Here is an 18,325-nt window from a genome sequence, read left to right on the forward strand (position 1 = left end):
GCCACCCAGCATCACTGGGGAGGGCATGCAGGTGATGCAGAGCAGTGGCATGTTTGGCAGTGGCAGCAACGCCACTCACTAGCTACCTGGTGCGATCAGAGAATGGAAATGTGGGAGGGCTTCTGGGCAGCAGAAGAACACTTAAGGAGGAGGTAGGCAGGGAGGGAGACGCCAGTGGGGAGCCTGGTGGATGGCAGAGGAGGGGAGGGCGCCCCTGGGCACTCACTGCCCAGGAACCCCCAAAATCTGGAACCAGCCCTGGTGAATGTCCAGCAAGCATTCCAAATTGAACATAGATGATGATGAAGAAGAGTTGGTTTGTATATGCCGACTTTCTCTACCACTTAAGGGAGACTCAAACCAGCTTACAATCACCTTCCTTTCCCCTCCCCACAACAGACACCGTGTGAGGTAGGTGGGGCCAAGAGAGCTCTTACAGAGTTGTAACTTGCCCAAAGTCACCCAGCGTGGTGTAGTGGTTAAGAGTGGTGGTTTGGAGTGGTGGAGTCTGATCTGGAGAACTGGGTTTGATTCCCCACTCCTCCACATGATGACATAATAGGATTGCCAGGTCACTTGGATCAGATCAGCCGGCTGAAACCCCCAAGAGGCTTGTCGCAAAGCGCAGCTCCCAGGTATAAACTGGAAGTGAAGTAATCATGATCCCCGCCCAGCTCTGCCCCAAAAACCTCCCACCGGAGAAGAGGGGGACCTGGCAACCTTTTCCATCTCCAGATGAGCTAGGAGAGGCCTCCTTCTGTGCTCACACCTGCTAAGGTGGGCTTTGGCCATAAAAGAAAGATTAAAACCGTCAATAAACCTGTTTAAGACGGTGCATGGCTCCTTTTTTGTTCTCCTTAGGAGAAGACTGACAGTTCCAGTTTCTACCATCGCAGAGGGTTCTGCCCAGAGCCAGTTAGGTGGATGTCTGTGACTGTGGTGAGAAAAGCAGTGTGAACTTGACTTCTGCCTGTCCCAGAGAAAAGCACCTTTGGTTGCCTGGACTCACAAACTCCACTGTTTGACAGAGTTGAGATGAAGAAGGACCATTTCTTAAAGCAACCAAAATCTGACAGGTCGATGATGTCCTTTCCTCCTTATTGCAACAGGAAAGTGATCATGTTACATCCAGCAAGGCGATTATCTTTTTCTCTAGGCTTTTGTTTAGATAATAGCTAAAGGTGTCAGCTGAGAGACACTTGCTGAAATGAGTATTGATGGCTTCTGATGGCAGGTGGCTATGGACGCAGCCAACCTGCTTGCAGCGAGGCTGAAGGAAACAGTCTGGCAGTTCCGCATGGAGCCAGCAAGAGAGAATCAAGATTTGGGAGTTGGTAGTGGGCTGCCAAGAAAATGCTTTTTTGGGAGGCACTTCAAGGGCATGTTGTTTGCTTTGGGGGAACTGATGCTGCTTTAAAAGCTTACTGTCTCCCTCGGGGTGCCTGCTAGCTTCTGGCTATTCAGCTTGTATATATTTCCAAATAAACTGATCATACAAGAATGCCAGAAGCCTCCAGTACTCTTCCCCTGCTACGGAATCAGCCCTATACAAGGCTGCACCCAGATATTTCCCACGGCTCAGAGAAGAGGGAAAGGAGCAGAATTGCTATTTTGTATTCCTCCTTGTGTCCCGACCTGGATGGCCCAGGCTAGCCCAAATCCATCAGATCTCAAAAGCTAAGCAGGGTCAGCCCTGGTTAGTACTTGGATGGGTGGCTATGCAGAGGCAGCCAATGGCAAACCATTTCTGAATGTCTCTTGCCTTGAAAACCCTACGGGGTTGCCACATGTCGGCTGTGGCTTGACGGCACTTTTCACCACCACCATTCCTCCTTGTGTGCACTTTCAGCAGCCATCTTCAGCAGTTTCATCCTGTACTAAGAACAATGAACCATAAATAATAGTCAAATTTGACCCTTGCCCTCCCCTGCCTCCATCTCTCCAGACAGAAGACTGTCCTATATGAGACAGATGTTTAAAAAACTGAACATAGGATCTTCCATTCCTTCATAGCAGTAAGTCGTTGTCAAGTTCCAGCAAGCATCAAAAAATAAAGCAGTTCCTGCTGCTCTCTTTTGTCTCCATGGCTGTCATTTGGGTGGAAACCACTGGAGAAGATTCTTGGGCAGTTCAAAAATAACCATGTCCTGATGTAGCCAGGCTTGACGTCTGCTCTCTGGTCTTCCCAGAAAATGACAGCAACCTATTTCAAAGGTTCTTGATCCCCACCTACCCCATCCCCGGGCATGAAAGGACATGAGAGAAAGACCTTAGCTTTGCTGGACAAAACAGTTAATTTAAAATCATGATATTGTGTCACAAAAGGCCTGTGCTTGCATCTTTTGCAAGATCTGGGAAACCAGGATGAGTAATAGGGATACTGGTGCCAACTCTTGATTTTAAAAGTGGTGGTTCCCTGTGCTGAGCCAGTGTAAGGGTAGCCAGGGTGGGCACTGGTGGCCTGTAGAGTTGCCAGGCCTCCCACTGTGGTGGGCTTTACCATAGAGTTTCTGGTGATTCCTAGAGTGACATGATGTCACTTTCTCTGGCAGTGACATCACAGCACACACAATGCCAGTGCCTGCCATGTTCCCAACCCCAAACTCCTGCTAGTTGCCAGGCACGGCCTGGAAACCTGGAGCTAAGGAGAATCTGGCAGGCCATGGGTAGAGGCAGGGCAAATATCTGGCTGGGTGGGGGGCAGGGTTGCCAGATCCCTCTTTGCCAACTGTGTGAGGTTTTGGGGGCAGAGCCTGAGGAGGGTGGGGTTTGGGGAGGGACTTCAATGCCATAGAGTCCAATTGCCAAAGCGGCCATTTTCTCCAGGGGAACTGATCTCTATCGGCTGGAGATCAGTTGTAACAGCAGGAGATCTCCAGCTAGTACCTGGAGGTTCTCATATAACAAATACCTATGCTGAATTCAACGAAGTTTAAATAACAACAGCATGAAGGCTCAGTTTGAAAATCAGTCATACAATTATTTACTAACAATTTCTGCAGTGCTTAACACAAAATACAAATTGCAAAATACATCACAAAAAGAATCACATCGATATCTCAAAGGAGCAAGTCCATTGCAACCCATAGGATAAGTCATGGGCTAAATCAAAAGTAAGTAGAAACCGTATCGAAGAAGTGGTAAGCTTCCTTTCAGTTCCACTATTCCAAGAACGTGGGGTTGCCCCCTGGAGGTTGGCTTGGTTAGAATCTGAGTTCACTGGCTTTTCAGATATCCAACCTGGCTGAACAGCTTCACTGGTTGGGCCAGTGAAAATACTGGTAGCCCCACATGAGTTCCGGGCAGTCCAAAAGGATGCAAAGAAGTGCAGAATAAGGAAGCTGCAGGGGAGAGGCAAAGACTTCTCAGTTTCCCAGGACAGCCCAAAAATAAGTTATGTAAAGGCTAGGGTTGCCAGCCTCCAGGTGGAGCCTGGGGATCTCCAGGAATGACAGCTGGTCTCCAGACAACAGAGATTTATTCCCCGGGAGGGAATGGCAACTTTAGCAGGGTGCTCACAGATTCTAGGTACAGTCCCTCCCTAAATTCCCAAATCTCCACGAATTTCCCAGGCCAGAGTTGGACAAGCAGATCTTTATTACATAAATTAACAATAAATGTGTTACCACTGACTAAAATGTTAATCAGAATCAAACACAGTGTATACATATATTGCTAGGATTATTCAACACATGTATTTATTTTAAGTAGTGCCATCCTGCTAAATTCATTCGCTATAAAATTAAGTTGTATCCCCCAAGAGATTTGTTTATGACTATGTAGAAAAGGCATGCTATCGAGCCTACTTTGCCTCATGCTCAACCATAGAAAAGTCTTTGTTCTAAAAAGGCATATCAGAATGACTTTTTGGATGTACAGGATGAAATGGGCGTGTGTGTGTGTGTTAAATGCCATCAAGTCGCTCTGGACTCATGGGGACCCTATGAATTAATGACCTTTGCATATCGTAAACGGCCTTGCTCAGGTCTTGCAAACTGAGGGCTGTTGGCTTCCATGATTGTGTCCACCCATCTCTTTTCCTGCAGCCTTCTTAGCATTATTGTCATTTCCAGTGACTATTGTCTTCTCATGATGTGACCAAAGTATGATAGCCTCAGTGTAGACATTTTAGCTTCTAGGGAGAGTTCAGGCATGATTTGATCTAGAACTCACTGATTTGTCTTTTTGGCAGTCCACGGTATCCGTAAAACTCCAACATAATCAGCTTTGTAAATTCTGGTAGTAGTTGCTGCAGATAGTTTCCTTGTCTTCCTCTCAATAGACTTCTGCTCTGCAACATACAACATCATATGATGAGAGGTAGCCAAGTCAACTGGGTAAAAGCCTGTAACAGATGTGCTGTCATCTTCTCCTATATGGAATTTTCCAATTGTCTCATATGTTGGCATCTGAGGAAAAGCAAGTATGTGAGCTGCTGTTGATATTATCAATGATTTCATAAAAGATTTTCCTGTAGAATTCTTTAGGAGAATCAAGCTGGTGAGGTTCACTTCCAGCCTCAGGTATTTTGGAAGCTTTCTGTTCCTGGGAAGCTTAGGATTCTCCATATCTAAATCTTGTGTTGTTATGGGGGACTTTGACTGGAGTTTTCAAAGTTGTTCCAAGGTTGCTTTATGTTCTCCTTGGTAAAAAGTGAAAAGAACTGCAAGTTACTTTTGTTGTTGAAGAGCTGTATTTAGCACGCCTGAACAGCCAAACACAAGTAGTGATATCTGCAGTATAAAATAGGATCCAAACCTCTGCAAGGTTTGCGCATCTCCATCGGCTTTGTCCCCAGGAGCTCTCTCTTCAGATGACACATCCTCAAGGAACTTAATCAATTCCCTGTGATTAGAAGAAATGGACAGCCCCTTGTGGGGGCAAAATTGCTTCTCAGATGTATGTTTTCCTTTCCCTGTTGAAAGGGCTTAAACAAAGCAAGGTGTTTGGGTGACATTTTCACAAAGGAGATCGGGTCAGCTCTTTCACCCAAACCTTTTCTATACGTACCAACATTTGCTGACAAACCTTGCATTACTAAGTTTACAGCATGTGCTGTACACTGAACATACAGTGTGCTTGGTTCCTCTTCCTTTAGTCTACCATTAGACCAATTTATTGGACTTCCAAAAGGGGCAGTTTCATGAATATTCAGGAAATTGAAACCACAGTGCAAGTGGTTGCATCAAGCTAGTAAGTCTTACAAAGGCCAAATTTAAAACTTAGTAAAAAGAAAATAAACTTCTGTTCCTGTGACACTGAAAAAAAGGACATGGAGGCTGGGTTGCCACATATGAATCAGTTGCAGGGTTGGTGGTTGCAGGTCATCTTTGTGAGCACTTGGGGCATGGTTCCTTGTCCAGCAATACACTTGGTAGAACTAGCCAAAGTGACTCCAGTGATCAAAGTTGTCCTATCATAGTTCTCCCACATTCTCCGTCTGAGAGTGGATTTTTTAATCCAAGGTTGGATAGGAGCTTTTCCACATACACACCTGCCCTGATGCTTATGTGTCATGCTCAAATTACATTTCTTCTCCTGCTACTTTCTCTGATGGCCAGGAGATGGTTGAAGCCTATTACCAACTCCCATTGTCAGAGGGAAGAATTCTAATTTAATTTATATTGTAAGATGCTTTGAGCTCTATGAGAAGGAAACGTGTAAAAGACCAACCAAAGGTTAACTTCCTCAGATGCATTGAAATGTACTTAGAAATGTACATCAACCCGGCGGAGATAAATACTCAGAAGAAAGGGAGCGAGAGAGATTTTACAATGATGGTGTAAAACAAGAAACATCTTTACCCACCACAAGACAAAAACAGAAGAAAGGAGACATTTTTGTGTGGTTATGTCTTGCAGTAGGTAAAGACATTGAGTGGTGGAGAGTCACCAAAGAAGTAGTCTCACCATTTGGCATGTGTTGTATAAAACATTCAGCAAAAGCAACCAAAATGGAGAATTGCCTGATACATTAAGGAAAGGATTTCATACATTGGTGCAGGTGGGATAGCAAGAGAGCGAGAGAGAGAGAGAAAGAAAGCAAACAAGCACAGGCTTCTGGTGATATTAATAAGGAATTGGTTCTGTACTTTAGTGAAAGTGCAGAAGGGAGACAGGAAGGAAGGATAAGAAATCGTTTAAAAGGAACAATCCTAAGCAAATCCTTGGTGAAGTCTGCAGCGCCATAGAAGAAACAGTTATTTCACATTCAACTACCATGGCTGGACAGAATGAAGAAGAAAAGGAAAGACTCTAAGCCTGGCCAGAAGAGGAAAATGTTGGTGGGACCTCAGTTAGCCCAAGGCAGGAGAAAGTGGCAGGGGGCATTGGTTAGAATTGGTTTAGCATTACACAGTTGTAACACATTCTGGAAAACAACTCAATTCTGGTCACCACACCTAAAAAAGGATATTGCAGAGCTTGAGAAGGTGCAGAAAAGAGCAACCAAAATGATCAGGGGACTAGAACAACAGCCCTATGAGGAGCGGTTAAAACGCTTAGGGCTGTTTAGCCTGGAAAGAAGGTGGTTAAGGGGAGACATGATAGAGGTCTATACAATTATGCATGGTTTGGAGAGAGTGGACGGGGAGAAGCTTTTCTCCCTCTCTCATAATACTAGAATGCAGGGTCATCTGCTGAAGCTGGAGGGTGAGAGATTCAAAACTGATAAAAGGAAGTATTTCTTCACACAACACATAGTTCAATTGTGGAACTCCCTGCCCCAGGATGTGGTGACGGCTGCCAACTTGGAAGGCTTTAAGAGGGGAGTGGACATGTTCATGGAGGAGAGGAGTATTCATGGCTACTAGTTAAAATGGATTCTAGTCATGATGCATACCTATTCTCTGTTCTCTCCAGGATCAGAGGAGCATATATTAGGTGCTGTGGAACACAGGCAGGGCAATACTGCTGCAGTCGTCTTGTTAGTGGCTTCCTAGAGACACCTGGTTGGCCACTGTGTGAACAGACTGCTGGACTTGATGGGCCTTGGTCTGATCCAGGACGGCTTTTCTTATGTTCTTATATTGATGATTTTGCAAGAGTTGTAGGAACATGGGATAGCTGTGCACCTGAGATGAATACAGTTGTCAGCTTCCCTCCTCCTGGGCTAGCCTTTGCCTCTGAGTTGGCACTACGCCTTGCTGTTTATCAAGCATTGGAAACCCAAGTCCTCACCCGCAATAACGGCCACAACATTCCCAGATGGTGTCCCATCAGGCTCTGTCCAGGGCCAGCTCTTTTTAGCTTGAGAGATGAAATAGGCTGCCAACCTCCAAGTGGAACCTGGAGCGCTCCTGGAATTACCACTGGTGTCCAGACTGCAGAGATCAGTTCTCCTGGAGAAAATGGTTGATTTGGAGCGTGGGCTCTAGGGCATTATTGCACACTGTGGTTCCTCCCTTCTCCAAACCCCGCCCTCCCTAGGCTCCACCCCCAAATCTTAAGGAATTTCCCAACCTGGAATTGGCAACCCTAGAGATGAAGTGGAGTTTTGTGCCTTCAGACCATTCTGAATGAACTGCAACGAGTATGGTTGCCGGCCTTCAGGTATATAAGTATTGTTGTTAGAACCTTATTCTGTGTTTGCTGTATTTGTTTCTATACCTTGGATTATATTGTCTTACATGTCACACGTTGTAATAGACTGTTTATCATATTGCTCTGCTGTGTGTTGTATTTTGTAATTTGTTAGCTACTTCTCTGTTGGTTTTATAGTGTATAGTGATAGTTGCTGAGCCTGAGTGCTGATTGGTTTACTTGTACAACCTTCAGGTACCAACTGGAGATCTGTTATTACAACTGATCTCCAGCCAATAGTGATCAGTTCACCTGGAGAAAATGGCCACTGCCAATTGGACTCTATGGCATGGAAGTCCCTCCCCTCCCCAAACCCGCCCTCTCATGCTCCACCCCAAAAACCTCCCACCGGTGGCGAAGAGGGACCTGGCAACTCTAGCAACGAGGTAAGGCTTAACTAGGTGAGAGTACATGGGTGCTCAGAACCCGGTACCAAATCTAGGAGCTGCCTAGACTTGAAAGCAGGTTCTGGGGCTCGATCTTCATGCAATTAATCCTTGCCTGGCTACCGAGCATAGAAACAACCGTCCATTTTGTTTCAGGGTTTTGCATGTTCCATTTGCGCTGCAAGGAATTAATGGTTCTTCTCTTTTCCTCTAACCTTGCCCCAGGCATCAGTACAGAATTTGCAATTCCTCCTTGCATGGCTTCAGTTGAAATGAGAAGAGGTTCACTGAGGTAAGCCAATATCCTGAGGGCTAGCCAGTGTTTAGCTACCTTTCTGGCAAATTAGCTCTCAAGGCTAACCTACTTTCTTCCTTCCCTTCCCTTTTTGCAGTCTGACCCGCCTAGGTTTTCTTGCAGCCCTCCTGCAAAGAAGTAGAAGCTAAAATTGTTGGAGGTTTTTGCAAACCTGAAGGGGCAGCTCTCCTTTGCTGCATGTGGTGCCCCAAAGCGATAAATGCCTGGGAAGGGATGGCTGGGAGTCCACAGCATGGCAGAATCAGAGGGGGCGGCAATCCTCACCCCTGTGTTGGGTTGCCATCCTCCAGATAATAGCAGGAGATCTCCTGCTATTACAACTGATCTCCAGCCGATAGAGATCAGATCACCTGGAGAAAATGGCCGCTTTGGCAATTGGAGTCAATGGCATTTAAGTCCCTCCCCTCCCCAAACCCCGCCCTTCTCAGGCTCCTCCCCAAAAACCTCCTGCCGATGGTGAAGAGGGATCTGGCAACCCTACCCCTGTGTGATGTCCCTCACTTAAGAGGCTGAGACCTTCTCTTCCCGGTTGCATTGGCTGAGTTGCATCTGAATGGGGCTTGTTGGGCCCCTGGGGCTGCCAACTCCAGGGTGGGAAATTCCTGTAGATTTGGGGATGTAGCCTGGGGAGGGCAGGGTTGAGGAGGGGAAGGACCTCATCTGGATATCTATAAGTATTTGAAGGAGGTATTAAGTATTAGAGGAGGGCAGTGAGCTGTTTCTGTTGGCAGCAGAGGATAACCATGTTCAAGTACTTGAAGGGCTGTCATAAAGAGGAGGGTGCCGAGTTGTTTTCTGTTGCTCAAGAAGGTCGGACCAGAACCAACGGGTTGAAATTAAATCAAAAGAGTTTCCGTCTAGACATTAGGAAGAATTTTCTAACAGTTAGAGCGTTTCCTCAGTGGAACAGGCTTCCTCGGGAGGTGGTAAGCTTCTCTGGAGGTTTTTAAGAAGAGGTTAGATGGCCATCTGTCAGCAATGCTGATTCTGTGACCTTAGGCAGATGATGAGAGGGAGGGCATCTTGGCCATCTTCTGGTCACTAGGGGTGTGGAGGGGGGAGGTAGTTGTGAATTTCCTGCATTGTGCAGGGGGTTGGACTTGATGGCCCTGGTGGTCCCTTCCAACTCTATGATTCTATGACTCTCAGTAATGGGTTTAAATTATGGATGGAAAGGTACTGACTGGATATTAGGAATATTTTTTTTACATTAAGAGTTGTTTTTACATGAAGAGTTTTACATTAAGAGTAGAATCAGCTTCCTAGAAAGGTGGTGAGCTCCTCCTCACTGGCAGTGGCTGGACAAACACTTGGCAGGGATGTTCTAGGCTGATCCCGCCATTATGCGGGGGTGGGGGTGGACTAGATGGCCTGTATGTCCCCTTCCAACTCTATGAGTCCGTGATTCTATAATGCCATACAGTCCACCCTCCAAAGCAGCTGTTTTCTCCAGGGTGTGAGAGTCCCCAACCTAGCTGGGCAAACTTCGCCAAATCAATTGCTCAGACTTGGATGCAGAAACAAAAGATTTATTGAAGGCTTCAGATAGAGAAGACAGGCTCATGGATTTAAAGTTGCGAGTGACTAGCTTATCGGGGTTACAGTATTTATCTACTACAGGGCACGAAGGTTCACACGCATGGGAAACATGGGAGGTTACAAGGCAAACCGGTGCAGCATAAAACATCAAACAGTCCTAGAGAGACAGTGAGGGCTATCTGCACTTCAAGGCCGGACTCAGCCCGAGGGAGTGAAGGCAGAAGGCACAGCAGGGGAGGAGAGGTGGCACCTGGGCAAGAAGGACGAGGCGGGGGACTCAGGAAGATACACAGAGGTGCGAACTGCTTGTACGAGTTCAAAGAGGCAGCGATAGAAATAGATAAGAGCCAAAACCAGATGGCCCTCACATTCTGCCCCCCTTAAGGCCCCCCTCCCGCGAGTTCGGGAGGTCGAGGCTTCTCGGGATAAGCGCAATGGAATTCGTGTACGAGCCGGGGGGCGGCCATATGGGGGGCTGCAACCCATTCATCGTGCGCGGCGCCTAGATGTTTCCACCGAACAAAGTAAAACAGCTTTCCCTTTTTCCACTTGGAATCCAAGACCTTGGACACTTCCATGTGGGTATCCCCACCCACAACAGTGGGCACTTCTGGCTTAGAAGGGGGGTGGAACTGGGGAGCGGAGACGAACGGCTTGAGCAGACTGATGTGGAAAACGGGGTGTACCCCGCGAAGGGTTTTGGGAAGCTCCAGCTCCGCAGTTACCTCGTTAATCACTCGAGTAATGGGGAAGGGGCCCACATAACGGTCGCTGAGTTTTTTACAGGGTCGGAGGGAACGCAGATTCTTCGTGGAAAGATAAACCTGTTCCCCCACCCGGAGTTCCCATCCTTGTGACCGGTGTTTGTCAGCCTGTTCTTTGTATTTCCGCTTGGCCCGTTCAAGGTTCTTTTGTAGCCAGGGCCAAGTGGAACTGACCGCCTGCACCCATTCCTGCATCTCGGGCACTGCCTCGAGTTCGGGGGAGACGGGGGCGGCACCGAAAGGGCCGAAATCGGTTCCGTATACTACACGGAACGGGCTAAACCCCGTGGAGGAGTGGGGGGCGTTGTTGTATGCGTATTCGGCGAAGGGTAACAGGTCCACCCAGTCATCCTGATGGTAATTAACATAACATCGGAGGTAGCACTCGACTACGGCATTCACCCGTTCGGTTTGACCATCAGTTTGCGGATGGTAGGCAGACGAGAGACCCTGTTCCCCCACCCCCATAAGCTTCAGGAAGGCTCGCCAGAATTTGGCAACGAACTGGGCCCCTCTGTCGGAGAGGACCTTCCTAGGAATCGAGTGAAGCCTGAGGACATGGGCGACAAACATTTTGGCCAACCCCTGCGCCGACGGGAGCCCAGCGCAGGGGACAAAGTGGACCTGCTTGGAGAAGAGGTCTGTAACAACCCACAGTACGGTCTTGCCCCTGCTGGGGGGTAGATCGGTGATGAAATCCATGGCGATCACCTCCCATGGCCGGGTGGGGATCTCCAGAGGTTTTAGAAGCCCTGGGGTTTTGCCCCCCCTGTTTTTGGCGGTGGCGCATGTGGGACAACTGCGAACGTACAACTCTACATCCCCTCTCATGCCCGGCCACCAGAACTGCCGCCGTACCAAATGCAACGTTTTGACAAATCCAAAGTGACCGGCCAGCTTGGCCCCGTGGACCAGTCCCAAAACCTCCCTGCGAAGAGAGGCTGGGACATAGAGTTTCCCTTCCTGCACCCACCAGGACTCTCGCTGTTCCATACCGGAAGGGAGCGTCTGCTGCTCTGCTTCCTGTAGGGACGCTTCCCGGAGGCGTTGCTGGAAAGCCTCCGGGATTCCCTTGAGCGAGGGACCACCGGGGTGGCGGGTTTGAGACCGGGTGGAGACCGCCAAACCCGGGATCTCTCCCCTTTGCTCAGGAGTGAATAGGGAGTCCACAGGACGGTCAAAATCGTTGCGGTACTGGGGCAGTCGGGATAGGGCATCTGCCAGGGCATTTTCTTTGCCGGGTACGTGTTTGAGGGTGAATCGAAACTTGGCAAAGAATTGGGCCCAACGTATTTGCTTGGCGTTGAGCTTTCTAGCCCCTTTGAGAGCCTCTAGATTCTTGTGATCAGTGCACACTTCAAACGGGAATTTTGCCCCCTCCAGAAAATGCCTCCACACAGTGAGGGCATGCTTAACTGCCGCGGCTTCTTTCTCCCAGATGGCCCAGTTGATTTCGGACTGGGTAAACTTCTTGGAGAAATAGGCGCATGGCTTTAAAGCGCCACTTTCGTCCCGCTGCAGGAGGGCCCCTCCCATAGCCACATCGGATGCGTCCACCTGGACCACAAACGGTTTGGTGCAGTCCGGGTGGGCCAGGATCGGTTCGGATGAGAAGAGTAGCTTCAAGTCCTCAAAAGCCTGTTGGCAGGGAGGGGACCACTGCAGTCGGGCGGAAGGCAAGGCGGCATTGGCACCTTTTCCCTTAGTGCGCAGAAGGGAAGTGAGAGGAAGAGCCACTTGCGCAAAGTTGGGAATGAAATTGCGGTAAAAGTTGGCGAACCCCAGGAACTGCTGCAGTTGCTTGCGCGTAGTAGGGGGTTCCCAATCTCGTACAGCCTGAACCTTTCCGGGGTCCATTTCCAACCCCTGGTGGGAGATTACATAGCCTAGAAAGGTAATGGAAGGCTGGTGGAATTCACACTTAGACACTTTGGCATATAACTTGTGGTCCCGTAACCGCTGGAGGACCTCCCGCACCAGCCGGACATGCTCTTCCATGGTTTCAGAATAAATGAGTATATCATCCAAAAATACCACCACCCCCCGAAACAACAAATCATGTAACACTTCATTGATTAACTGCATGAACACACTCGGAGCCCCAGAAAGTCCGAACGGCATGACTAAATACTCAAACATGCCAAAACAGCTCGAAAAAGCCGTTTTTGGTTCGTCCCCCTCTTTTATGCGAATGCGGTGGTAGGCTTCCACTAAATCCAGTTTGGTGAAAATCCGGCCCTCCTTCAACTGTGCTAGCAGGTCTGGAATGAGAGGGAGGGGGTAAGCGTTAGACTGCGTGACAGCGTTGAGCCTCCGAAAGTCAATACACAGTCTTAAGTCTCCCGTTTTCTTTTTGACAAAAAAGGCGGGGGCGGAGTACGGAGCTTTGGAGGGGCGGATGAAGCCCCTCGCCAAGTTAGTGTCCAAATAGTCCCGCAACACTGCCTTTTCACTGGGGCTCATGGGGTACACCTTTCCCTTGGATAACTTGCCGTCCCCAACTATTTCAATCGCACAGTCGGTCTCCCGGTGCGGTGGCAGTTCGTCACACTCCCGCACATCAAACACATCCGAATATTGGGAGTACTCCGAGGGTAGGTTGGGGGTATTGGAAACGGGTCCTGGGGAACCCACTAGGGCGGCTGCCGGGGCCCCGGCCACGCGGTCCCTGTCATGCATGGCGCAGGGATCCTCAGGGAAGGTAAGGGTCCGCTTGACCCAATCAATAGAAGGGTTGTGGCCCCGTAGCCAGTTCATTCCCAGTACTACAGGGGCAACTATGGGAGCAATGGTAAAGTACAGCCGTTCCCAATGCTCCCCTACAGTCATGACTATCGCGGTAGTCCGGTGAGTGACAGGCCCCTTTTTAAAGTCACTCCCGTCCATCTGGGAGAAGCGGAGGGGACCCGGGAGACGCTTGCGGCGGACTTGCAATTTCCGGGCCGCCTCCTCGCTAATCAACGTGCGGGCGCACCCCGAGTCCACGAGTGCGGGGAATTCTAAAACTGGGCCCCCCGTGGGTAGTGAGAGGTGAACCCGAATATAAACATTATCTTCCTGGGCGCTTACCATCGGTGGAGCTCCTTGCACGAGGGTCGGTGCGGTCTGCTGAGGAGCCCCCCTTACAGCAGACCGACGGCGTTTTTTGCCGGCACATCCCACTCTTCCTCCTCGCTGGACGAGGGGGACGAGGTATTTGTAATCCGTGACTCGGCGGAGTCAGAGGTTGCACTGGCAATCCGGGGTCCCGATGGACCGGTCGAACTGGCGATCCCATCCAGGGCGTGCGCGTGTAGTGCCGAGGGGGTGCTCCGACGTCCTGGAGCGTTGCTTCGGCGTCGCGGCTGACCCTCTGCGGGGGCTTTCTCTGGTTCGCTCGGGACGGGGCGAATGGAAGTCGGGCGTCCGGAGCGGGATGGGCATTGGGAGGCGAAGTGACCCTTTCCTCCACAGACCAGGCACACCCCTGCCTCGAAGCGCTTGCGGCGCTCCGCTGGCGTGGGGCCGCCACCGCCTGGGGTGCGAGGGTCTCGGATCCCACTTGCCTTGTCTCCTCTTGGTTTGAAGTCGCGGCCGGAACGTTGCTTGGACAGGTTCAGGAGCTGCTTCCGATTTTCGATATCGGCAGCGTGGCGCACCCAACCCTCAACGTCAGGGGGGTTGCCTTGCATAAAGGCCCAATGCTGCAGGTCCGGGTTTAGGCCCTCCCTGAACAACTGCACCCGGGTAGCCTCACTCCAGTCCAGAATCCGACTCGACAGAGACTGGAACTCGCTCGCATACTGCGCCACTGACTTGGCCCCTTGGCGTAGTTGCATCAGAGCGGCTTTGGCCCGCTCCCCCAGATTCGGGTCCTCGAACCGGTTACGGAGTGCGATCATAAAGTCATCCAAACTCCGTAGCACCGGGGAGCGGAGCTCGTACTGTAACACCATCCACGCGGCCGCTTCGCCTTGCAGGAGGGAGGCCACATACTGGACCTGAGACTCCTCGGAGGTAAAGGTCCTGCCCTGCTCCCGCATGAAAATGTCCACTTGGACCATGAAAAAGGTCAACTGGTCCCCCGACCCATCATACGTGATCTTTAGGTCCCGGCGGGCCGGGGTGCTGGGAGGAGGCGCGGGGGGAGCCGCCGGTGTCCCATCCGGAGGGTTACCCGGCGGGGGCTGTACCTTCAGCGCATCCATGGCCGCGGCCATCTCCTCCATCACGAGCTGCATGGCATCTATGCGCTCCACCATCGCTTGGCGTTCCTCCTGCCACTGTCTCCGCTCCTCATCCATCAGAGCGTCCCGACGAGCGGGGTCGTCCTCGAACCCCGTACCAGTTAAGGCCAAGCGGCGGTGCTTTGCCTCAGTCCGGGAAAGTGACCAACCTTTCGGCGAATCCAGCCAAGTGTTAAAGGTGGTCTTGGGACGCGTGCCCGGTCCCAGGCCCGGTCGGGGCGCACCTGGCACCCTCTGGTCCGGTTTGTCCTTCGGGGCCGGCTTGTCTGGGGCACCGCTTCCATCCGGCGAGGCCGGAGGGGTCGTTTTTTCCTCGTCGGCTGACATAGCTGTCCCGTAGGGTACAGATGCAGAACGAAGAGGCAAAGACTCGCAACTTAATGTGAGAGTCCCCAACCTAGCTGGGCAAACTTCGCCAAATCAATTGCTCAGACTTGGATGCAGAAACAAAAGATTTATTGAAGGCTTCAGATAGAGAAGACAGGCTCATGGATTTAAAGTTGCGAGTGACTAGCTTATCGGGGTTACAGTATTTATCTACTACAGGGCACGAAGGTTCACACGCATGGGAAACATGGGAGGTTACAAGGCAAACCGGTGCAGCATAAAACATCAAACAGTCCTAGAGAGACAGTGAGGGCTATCTGCATTTCAAGGCCGGACTCAGCCCGAGGGAGTGAAGGCAGAAGGCACAGCAGGGGAGGAGAGGTGGCACCTGGGCAAGAAGGACGAGGCGGGGGACTCAGGAAGATACACAGAGGTGCGAACTGCTTGTACGAGTTCAAAGAGGCAGCGATAGAAATAGATAAGAGCCAAAACCAGATGGCCCTCACACAGGGGAACTGACCTCCATAGTCTGGAGATCAGTTGTAATTCCAGAAGATCTCCAGGTCCAGCTGGAGGTTGGCAACCCTAGGCCCCAAACAGGAGCCACTGGAGGATAAAGCTTCCCCAACTCACTGTGACTGTTCTGCAGTCTTTGTTGATAAAGCCGCCCACATCCAACTTGACTTTGGGCTAAAGGGACAGTGAAGAATCCATTAGCTCAATTATATATCAAGTAGACGGGGCTGGGTAACTTTGGGCTGGTAAATTCCCGGAGATTTGTGGGTGGAGCCTAGGAAGGCGAGTATCAGGCATCGGCCTGGTATCCAGCAGTGGTGCCAGGTGGTGTTCCAAGGTCGAACTGTTGTTCAGCTCTGGTTTGGTTTTGTCTTGCTTTACCCTAGGAACAAGGGCTATCTGTGGGTTGCCGTAGCAACCAGTAGTCGTCCAGAAAGTTCACTTTCACCTTTATATCTCCTGTACCCTCAGTATTGCCCCCATTAGTATCCTTGCCAATTTCCAAGTCGGTTTCTGTAACTCGCTGTATATTTTCCAATAAATCACCTTTCTGTGGAAGATCTGCCTAGAAGTACGTTTGTGGGATTTATCTGGTGAGCCCAGAGCTGACATTAGGATACTAATCATCTCACCTATCTTTACACCGTTCCTTCGTGGTCACTGCGAATGCCCACGTCCTGGCGGGGGGTGCGGGAGAGGACCTTTGGCGGTCGCTCCTGGAGGAAGCGCGTCGCGCTCATCAGGAGTCCCATCGGCTGGTGGGGTTGGTCGCCTCGCAGTGGGTCCGCCTTGAGAGAGTAGCGCCCATGGAGTCACGGGAGGACGCACACCGGGCCCGGGAGGAAACCCGGTGGCTTGCCGGTCTCCTCGAGGAAGCCCGTCTAGCCCAGCAGGACTGTATTCTGCTAACCCGACTGTTTGCCAGACATTACGTGTTGGGCGGGAGCGAGAACCTACTGGAGGGGACTGTTCTGCTTGTTCGGGATCCCGTACCTCTCACTCCCATGGCGGAGGCGTTGGAGGAGCCATCTCCTGATCGACCCCATTTTCGCCGGGAGGCAGAGAATTCTGCCGCCAAAGCGGTCTTGCAACTGCTCGACATACCGGCGGATTCGGCCACTGAAGCCATGGTCCTGCAAATCCTGGAGCCCTGTTTCGGTTGCCCTGTACCCGTGGAGCTCGCGCGACAGACGTTGCCTTTGCTCACTAACCACTGGGAACTTTTGCTCTTGCTACAATGGGAGGCTGAACAACGTCTGGCTGCAGTGGCTGATGCCCGGGCCGCTGAGTTGGTGGTGGCGCAGGCGTCTGGAGCACGACCAAAGGGTCCTATAATTCTGGACATGGGGGGAGAGGACTGGACATTACCCTCATTCTCCCCCGACCCCCCGTTGTACGAACTCCCGAGGAGAGCGACGGCTCGCCTACAGAGACTGGCTGGAGTCAACCGCCACAGCAGTTTTTCACAAGACGTTGGGGGGTACCCGGACGAGGAAGACCTCAGTGAGTAGAATACAAATCTCCGAGTGCCTCAGGCGGGTGGACTGGGGGGGCCATGGACGAGATCCAATGCCTGCGGTATCGAAACCAGGACCTGGAGAAGTGGCTCAGATGCGGGACCAAGTGGATCTAATGTGGCGGGAGTTTGGCAAGTTGCAATGGGCGCAACCTCCTGCACCGGTTCTGCCGCTTCCAGGGCAACCAGGCCAGCCGGGAGTGCCCGCGCCGGGCCCACCCGTCCCGGGGCAACCCAGTGCCCCTGCTCCAGAACGCCCAGGGGCACCTGCGCCGCCGGGCCAACCGCAACCACAGCCGGGGCACGTTCCACAGCCGCGTCAATATGCCCCCCAAAGGAACTTATGAGCAACGTTCGATGGATCCACGGAACGGTTGCCCTGTTTCTTACATCAAATGGACAGTTTTATGAGAGAGCAGGGACACACTTTTCTCACGGAAGACAGTCGTGTCAGATACGTGTCGTCTGCTGGGAGGAGAGGTGGCAGAATGGATGATTCAACAATTTGACCTTCAGGCTCGATCCGTGTAAACTTTGAATGACTTTATGCGGGCGCTACGGAGACGCTTCGAGGATCCCTTCCGGAGCGAGAAGGCTAAGACTGCCATCCTTCAATTGCGCCAAGGCACCAAGTCAGTCAGGGAATACGCAAGTGAATTTCAACGACTCGCCAGTAAGATTGTGGACTGGAGCGAAGCCTCATGGGTACAGTATTTTCAGTAGGGACTGAACCCCGAAATCCTGTATTGGGGGTTTATGCAAAGAGACCCGCCTAACCTCGAAGAATGGATACTGCTCGCGGAAGAAGTCGAAAGTAGTCGGCAACTCCTCTCCCTTTCCAGGCATAGGGCAAGGGAGATAGGGTCGTGGCAACCCCGAGCAACCCCCAAAGCAGCCCCAAAAGTCCCCGCTCTGCCGCCATGGAGACCGCTCCTGAACTTGATCGAGCCAAACGATTCCAGATTGTGGGCCATTTCGCCGCAGCCTGCCCGTTACAACTGGAACGGCCAGGTCCGAGTCCCCAGCCTGGGAGTGCAGCTTGGGTGGGTGGAGACAGCTGTCAGAAGAGCGCAGTTCCCTGGTGCGTCGCCGGCGCCGGACGGAAGGGTCCCCCCTCTCTCAATCTCGACACAGAAGTCCCTCCAACAGCTCCCA

General features: G+C 51.2%; 1 protein-coding gene across 1 annotated transcript in view; it reads right to left on the reverse strand.

Moving 5' to 3' along the window:
* The window catches only part of FIBCD1 (fibrinogen C domain containing 1), a 116,596-nt gene that overhangs the window by 45,265 nt on the left and 53,006 nt on the right, over positions 1-18,325 (reverse strand). The gene's annotated exons all lie outside the window — the stretch shown is intronic.

The sequence above is a fragment of the Euleptes europaea genome, chromosome 14 (assembly GCF_029931775.1).
Source record: "Euleptes europaea isolate rEulEur1 chromosome 14, rEulEur1.hap1, whole genome shotgun sequence".
Lineage (NCBI taxonomy): Eukaryota > Metazoa > Chordata > Lepidosauria > Squamata > Sphaerodactylidae > Euleptes > Euleptes europaea.